The sequence below is a fragment of the Zootoca vivipara genome, chromosome 16 (genome assembly GCF_965207765.1).
Source record: "Zootoca vivipara chromosome 16, rZooViv2.hap1.1, whole genome shotgun sequence".
In the NCBI taxonomy this organism is placed as follows: domain Eukaryota; kingdom Metazoa; phylum Chordata; class Lepidosauria; order Squamata; family Lacertidae; genus Zootoca; species Zootoca vivipara.
The window spans coordinates 41,356,829-41,364,210 of record NC_142599.1 but is presented as its reverse complement, the minus strand read 5'-3'; the positions used below and the strand labels follow the sequence as shown (position 1 = coordinate 41,364,210).

At 47.5% G+C, this 7,382-nt stretch overlaps 1 protein-coding gene across 1 annotated transcript in view; it reads left to right on the top strand.

The window, feature by feature from the left end:
* Positions 1–7,382, top strand: part of PEA15 (proliferation and apoptosis adaptor protein 15) — a 48,236-nt gene that overhangs the window by 25,951 nt on the left and 14,903 nt on the right. The gene's annotated exons all lie outside the window — the stretch shown is intronic.

Genomic DNA, 7,382 nt, shown 5'->3' with positions numbered 1-7,382 from the left:
AATGTTTTCCCTCACCCATCAAGTGAAATTGCCACTCAAGTCATGAGTGTGTGAGGGAAACACTCTAACAAAGCACTGTGTGGCCAGCAAATATGTGCCTCATTTGTAGATAAATAGTAATATAAATAAATTGGAAACAGGCCAAACAATCCATCCACTACCTGCTTGCTGTTTTCTTGAGGGATTTCCTCATTCTTTTCCTTCTAATCCTCTAAACAGAGGGGTAAAATGGCCTCCAAGGGCTGAATAAGGAAAAGCCATCTTGAAAACAGGCTCCCCACCCCAGCTTCTTATTTCCTGGTAAATTATCCTGCTTTTTGAATAAAATTTCCTCTGCTCTTCAGTCTAACAAAACACCCCTCAGCTCCTTCTCCTTCTCTATGTTATGAAATTTAAACTGAGTAACTGCGCTGCAGAAAGCATGCTGAAGAGACTACATGTTCTGCACATAATAAGTTACATCAACACTACAAAACACAACCCATCCAGTGACCCACCCACCAGGGTCCTGAGAGAGGTACACAATGCTCCTTATATACTACTGTATATCCAATTGCTGGCGCAGCTTAATTTACACAACCTTAACATCACCTGCTGGACTGCCCCACAGCTGCAAGACTAGGTCATGACATTTACTTCTGGCTTTTAAAGAGATACATATCTTGTGAAACAATAATGAACCTTAAAACTTAAACCATTCAACACTCTATACTGTATGTGCATTTGAGAGAAGAAGAAAGTGAGAAGCCTGGTGTCTCTCCCCTCAGCATCCATATTGGGTGCCATGCAGAAAACAGGATCATAGAGTGAACTAGGCGGCTGTTGCTGCTTGTTTATTAAGCATAAGTTCTCCCTTTTTTTAAAGGGAAATTCCCTTATGCTGAATAGGCTTCCTCGCAAGAAAAGGGAAAACTTGACAGCTATGACAATCTTTGAAAACGAGAAGGCGAAAAGCCCTCCTCCTTTACCATTTCCCCCTCTAAGTAAATCCCATCCCTGGCTCCACCTTTTCAAGCATTCCCAGCTGATTCCTTTCCACAGGTAGCCTAAGAGTCAGTTTTGTTCTCAACACCTTTGCATCCTGCCAACACCATTTGGCGACTTGTTACATAATATCGCACCATCAAAAAGTCAGGAAGCTGCCCTGAGGAGGTTGCAGGTGTAAAACTGGGCACAGGGGAGGCAACAGAGAGGGACTTTGTCCCTTCCCCTTCATGATTCCCTCCATTCCTACAGTGTGCAGGTGTGTCACGCAAATGCTCTTATAAGGGGTTAGTTTAACCTCCGGCTTGCTAGTAAAACTGAATTACTGGTCTCACGAAATGATGCATGTCTAAAAAGTGTGTCACCAATATGAAAAGTCTGGAAAGCTCTGATCTAGACTAGAGCATTTGTCTGGTGGTCTGGAACAAGCAAAAGCATTGTGATGGGACCTTCAGTGGGCTGCACTAGGGCAATACCACCACTATTTTAATTTTCTGAAGCTTCTTTTAAAAGGGGATGCAACAATTTCCTTGAGAAGCAAAGGGGTTGATTAACCATGATGGCTCCATGTTCAGAGGAACCTGCAACTCAGGCATGTGTGGGCTAGCTGACTTCTTGTGGTGGGCTTCTTTGAGAACATGGTGCTGAATTAGATGGAAACGCTTGACGCCCCTCTAGTCTAATTCACTGTTAACGTTGGTTTCATCGGATGCAACTTTTCATCTCTTCCTGACCTGGCACATTATGTGTGCTGAAAATTCCCCCATTGCTCACAGAATTGGATGAGTCTTCCCTTTCTCCAGGCCTGGTCACCTGAGACCAGGTGTGCCTAACCTGGAGCCTCCAGATGTTAGGGGAGTCCAGCTCCCCTCAGTGCTGGTAGCCAGGGATTGGGGGAACTGAAGTCCAGCAACATCTGGAGGGCCACAGGTTAGGCACCCCTGTGATAGAGAGAGAAGGAAAAAAAGAGAAAGATGGATGCACACACTAAAATAATTTTAAGTGGGTCCCCATGTTGCAAGTTGGGATTGAGAAGTGGGTTTTGGGTCTCGTAAGTCCTCAGATGACCTAGAATTATTTTTTCACCCACAATTCCACAAATCTCTCCACCCCACCCCCCACCCCGGTTCCTGACAAATCTAGGCCACAAATCCCCCAGTACTCCACATAGACTAGCAAATTATGTCAACAAGAATCCTAAGAGCTGAACGTGGAGATTTGGAGGCTGCATATCAGTATTAAGTACAAATCCAGTATGCACATGGACATTTGCACGATGGGGTTGTGCTGAATTTTAATCGTCATTGTGTCACTTTGGTGCCTCAGGGCAGAGAGGCAGCTTAAAAAAAATACCAGGCCGAAATAAACAACAGCAACAGGATTTCCTCTTTGGATCAGAGCACTAAACACTCTGCCTACAGCAGGGACCTCTAGGAACATCACCCACATACCATTTGTTTTAATTGTTTATTACTTAAAAGAAAGAAAAACAACCTACCACCCCACCTTCAAATTTGCTCAGGATTATATTCATGGCCTGCCCCATCTTCTTTTATCCTCACAACAACCCTGTGAGGTAGGTTATGTCAAGCCTGCATGACTCTGGTCTCCTCCCTCTCCAGCTCACCACACAGGAGCTCACTGGGGGTTGCTAGGGAAAGGTGCTGTTTCTGTTAACAATCCTGTAAGATTTAGTTGTGTGAATAAGGAGGTGAGAGAATGAGCAGAGCTGGAGAATCTGCATTGCTAGAGGTGGCAGAAACTCGCAGTGGCAAAGCTGCACATTCCCCCAGACTGCACCTTCTCTAGGAAATAAGCCTGCCTCATGTCAACGGCTCTGGCATGCAGCCGCTGGGAATCACAGCTGCTGTGCTCAGGTCTTGTTTGTGGGCAAGCTCCCTGGCATCTGGCTGACTACTGTGGAGACACAGGATGCTGGATTACGATGGGGGGTGCCCTTTGGCCTGATCCAGCAGCCAGGCTCTAGTTCAGGTGGGTAGGACTCAAACCAAGGGATTCGAATTATAAGGAAGGGAGGTCCAGACTAAACTTTCTGACAGTGTAATGGACTCCCACAAGAGAATGAGCTCTCCTTCCTTGGAGGTTTTGAAGCAGAGGTTGGATGGCCATCTGTCCTGGATGCTTCAGTTGAGATTCCTGCATTGCAGGGGGCTGGACTATTTGACCACCAGAGGTCCCTTCCAGCTCTATGGTTCTGTGTTTCTAAGGGTCATCTGGTCCAACCAACTCCCTCCAGTGCAGAAGTACCTCCCAGGTAGCCCTCCCATCCTCTTAAACCAGTGTTGTTGTTTTTCTGCCCATGCCATTAGAAAGCTTCAACTGCTGCTTCCAGCAGCCCCTTCTAGGCACAGGAGCTGTCTGTAACCAATTTGTTTATTGGCAAGTTGGTAGCCCCTGGGCCTTCACTCGCTCCCTGCCATTATCCCCAGCTTGCTTCCTCCTTTCTTCATGCCACCCAGCGGGCCTGGGAAATGGGCAGCAGGCCCAGTGTGGGCAGTTTGTTATTCTTGAAGGGTTGCTGAATGCCCGTGGCACAGAAAGAAAGAGAGAAGGGGGGGAAACAAGAAAGGTGAGGGAGCCAGAGAAACGGCATGAATAAGCAAGGGAGGGAATATACATGCCACCCCTACCCCCCCCCCAGCCCTTGGAAAGGGCATAAAGTGGGGCAGGCAGAGAAAGGAGCAGCCCCACACCACAGCACCCCACTTGCTTGCTTCCTCCCTGCCTGCCACCCAGAGTGCAAAGGGGAAGGCGTAAATAAGTAGCATGGAGTGAGGGGGGAAGAGTGGAAGGACCATTTGAACCTGCTGGAGCCAGGATCTCTCCCCTTTTCTATCAGTGATTCATTGTTTCGGGAAGGGGTAGCCATCTGGGAAGGCTTCTTGCTTCAAATGAACAGCTGGAATTTCCTCTTCCTAAGGGAGGACGACAAGAACCCCAAAACAGGACAGCCCCCCCTCTCTCTCCAACAGGGGTCCAGAGGGTAGGATGATGGCCCATCTTTTCACCGCCTTCTCCTGCCCAGTGGTGCCCCCCACCCACCTACAGCAGCCAGATGAACAGAAAATGGTTAGGGGTGAAAAGCTCTGCCTCTGATTATTATCTGCCATGAAAAGCTCTGCCTCTGATTATTATTTTTTAAAATTAAAACACACACTCACACACCCAGGAGCGGGTGATGCTGGCTTTGGCAGGCCCACAGAACAGAAGAACGAAATTCACCCCCAAGGGAAGATCAGTGGGAGTGGACTGGCCCTGCACACAGTTTGAACTCTGACAGAGGAGAGAGCAAGAGCAGAGACTACGAAGGGAACCATGTGGTGGTGGTGGAGGCAGCAGCAGCGGCCAGTGCCATCATGGTCATGTCTTATTGATATTGCCCACCCTGGCTGGCAGCATCTCTCCAGAGTTCCAGGCAGGGTTCTCTCCCAGCCCAACCTGGTGATGCCTTCAGCATCCAAGGCAGATGCCCTTTGTCTGAGCTGTGGTCCTTCCCCAAGGGGAGGGGGAGGAAGGGCTGTAGTTCAGTGGCAGAGCACCTGCCTTGCATGCGAAAGACCCCAGCTTCAATCCCCAGGGGCATCTCCTGGTAGGACTGGGGAAGCCCCTTCCCAGAAACAGGAGAGCCTGTGCTGACAGCACTGAGCTAGATGGATCCCAAGGGTCTGACTCTCAGTATAAGGCAGCTTCCTATGGGGAAGGAAGGAACAACACACCAGGGGGCTGAGGGACAGGAGTAAACTATGCCAGCCTCCACTGTGTTGACAGGGGCTGATCCAGGGAGCTCTAAGTCCAACCCATCTGGACTGGCAAAGGCTGCTCTAATCAGTGGAGGTGGCAGTCTTTTTGCCTGCAAACCCCTTGTGCCCAGAAGGCTGATTTATGACAGACCTCTGGCCCATAGGTCCAGAATGTGTGTGGGGATTATGTGTTGTTATCAGTGTAGATGGCCCTGCCAGGGTGCCCAAGGCTGTTCAACATCAAGTGGTGATCACAGGAGGAGAACTCACAGGAGAAATACAGGCACGGGCCATTATGCAGAGTTTAGGGTTCATTTACAGCAGCCCAGGTCCCAATTTGGCCTGTGAGGCTGTTCCCCACAAACCACTGCCATTTGCAATGTCTCATGTACAGCAGGAACAGAAGTGGCCACAAAGGAACAAGCGAGAGCTTAAAGTAAGTTTCCGGCGGTCCCTTTGCAACCTGCTCCAGTCTCAACCCACTTCTGCTCCTGTCCAGACGTTGCTTCTCATTCATTCATTTGTTCACTGCATTTACCTATGGCTTTTCTGCCAAGGTGCTTAGGGCAATCTTCAATTTGAAACAATGGTGACTTCAAACCAATAGTCACAACACAAGATTTAAAACTGGAGGGAAGAAGAGATAAATGGGCCAATTTATTCAGGTACCAATTTAATGGTCTCTTTCTCTGCTTCCTGGGCTGCTGTTTGTATGCACATGTGTGCTGGAGTGGCGCTGAAGACACATAGCTCACATCCTTGAGAAGAGTTGGGAAGATGTGGGAGGGGGCTGCCTCTGGGAAGCACTAATGGAGAGAGAGCTTTTGTTGCACTCGTCTCCTGCTTCCCATCTGTATCTGGTTGACCATAGTAAGAACAAAAAGCTGGACTAGATGCCCCACCCCCTTGGGTTTGATTCAGCAGCCAGGCTCTTCTTAGGTGCTTACGTTTTCAATAGGGTGTTATAGAAATGACTACAGAATGTGCCCCTTGAGGGAAACACTAACCAGGGGGTGGCACTCTGGAAAACAAAACAAAAAAAAGGAATAAAATTTGTTTGTGGTTTTGTGTGTGTTGGAATGATTAGCTGTGCCCAGGGCACGGGCTTAATTGCGCAGCAGAGAATTAATTAATGAGTATGTTCTGGTCGGAAAGGGCTCTGAAGATGCAGGAGATTGATGGTGCATGTTGTGTCGCTGTGCAAATACTTGAGATTTGAGGCTTGCCAGCCAGCCAACAAATCTCATACAATTGGTTGTAGATTTGGGTCACTCATTGAAAAGGGTGGTGCAATTGTTCCTTGGTAGGCCAGGGTGCCATAGCTCTGTCAGGCTAATTTGTGTGAATGCTTGGGGGCAAAGAATGTGTGCTTTTGTGTGGGGGTTTGTCCATGCATGAATTGTGCTTTTTATAAGGGTGCAATAATACCATCCTGTATTTTTATCGTACACAGTGATGAAGTTTTAGGGGATAATCACATATAACATGGCTTTATTCCTTTGTTGTGTAAGAATGTGGTTCTCCAGAGAGGTGCAAAAGCTTGTGTAACTAAATTCGTTCCCTGCAAGGTGATATGCATTCTGGAGCAAGGCCCTTTAGGCTGTGATAATCCACTTTTCTTACTACTCCAGATCTTCCCTCACCTGCTGAACAAAAGCTTCTCTATCTAAGTCATGGCGGCATTTGTTTTTTATTTTATTTTTATTTTTTTAAAAACACCCTCAAATGTTAGTTAATAACCAGAACGAGCATTGAGGTCGGTGGATTGAGAGCTTCTGCCTTAATCTGACAAACACTGTCTGGAAATCCAGCTGCTGTATTTCCCAAATCCCTGGATAATTAATCACTGGATTTGAGCAGAATTAACAAGCAACAGCAATGAGATAGCAAACAACAAATTGGACTGAGGCAGGCGGGGGGGGGGGGTTGGGGGAAGTGGAAGGTGTGGTTCAAACCCATTCTTTTCATTGTATACTATAGAGTAACAAATCAATTACAGTACAGTAGTTCCTCCTGTACCAGCAACTTTACAACACCCAGAGAGAGGGGGGGGGGGGAGAGAGAGCGAGAGCACAAAACCTGCTGGAAATACGGTAGTAGTGACAGTCCTGAATGCTAAAAAATCTATGTTTTCTTCTCTCATGGTAGTGGAGGAACCAAAATCATTTACAGTCATAACTTGGTTTTCGAAGTTTAGTTCTTGAACGTTTTGGCTCCCAAACGCCGCAAGTGTTCCAGTTTGTGTTCCAGTTTGTGAACTATTTTTGGAAGCCAAGCGTCCGATGGGGCTTCCAATTGGTTGCAGGAGCTTCCTGCAGCCAATCAGAAGCCGCACTTTGGTTTTCAAACGTTTTGGAAGTCTAACGGACTTCAGGAACAGATTCCATTCGACTTCCAGGGTACGACTGTAATTTCCATTCTACACTTCAACCAGCTGACCTTTGACTCCTGAACCATTCAGCTTGTCCTAGACTACTCCTCTGGTTTCTGTCTCCCAAATCAGAATCGGATTTGGGCAGAGTGGTTTAGTTTTCCCTTCAGAATTTGTCAGCACCCTTTGGGATGTGTGGTTTTTTTCCCCGAGGAGTGGGGGTGGCAGGAAGCATTGATGAAATTAGGAGTGCATGTGCTATGAGT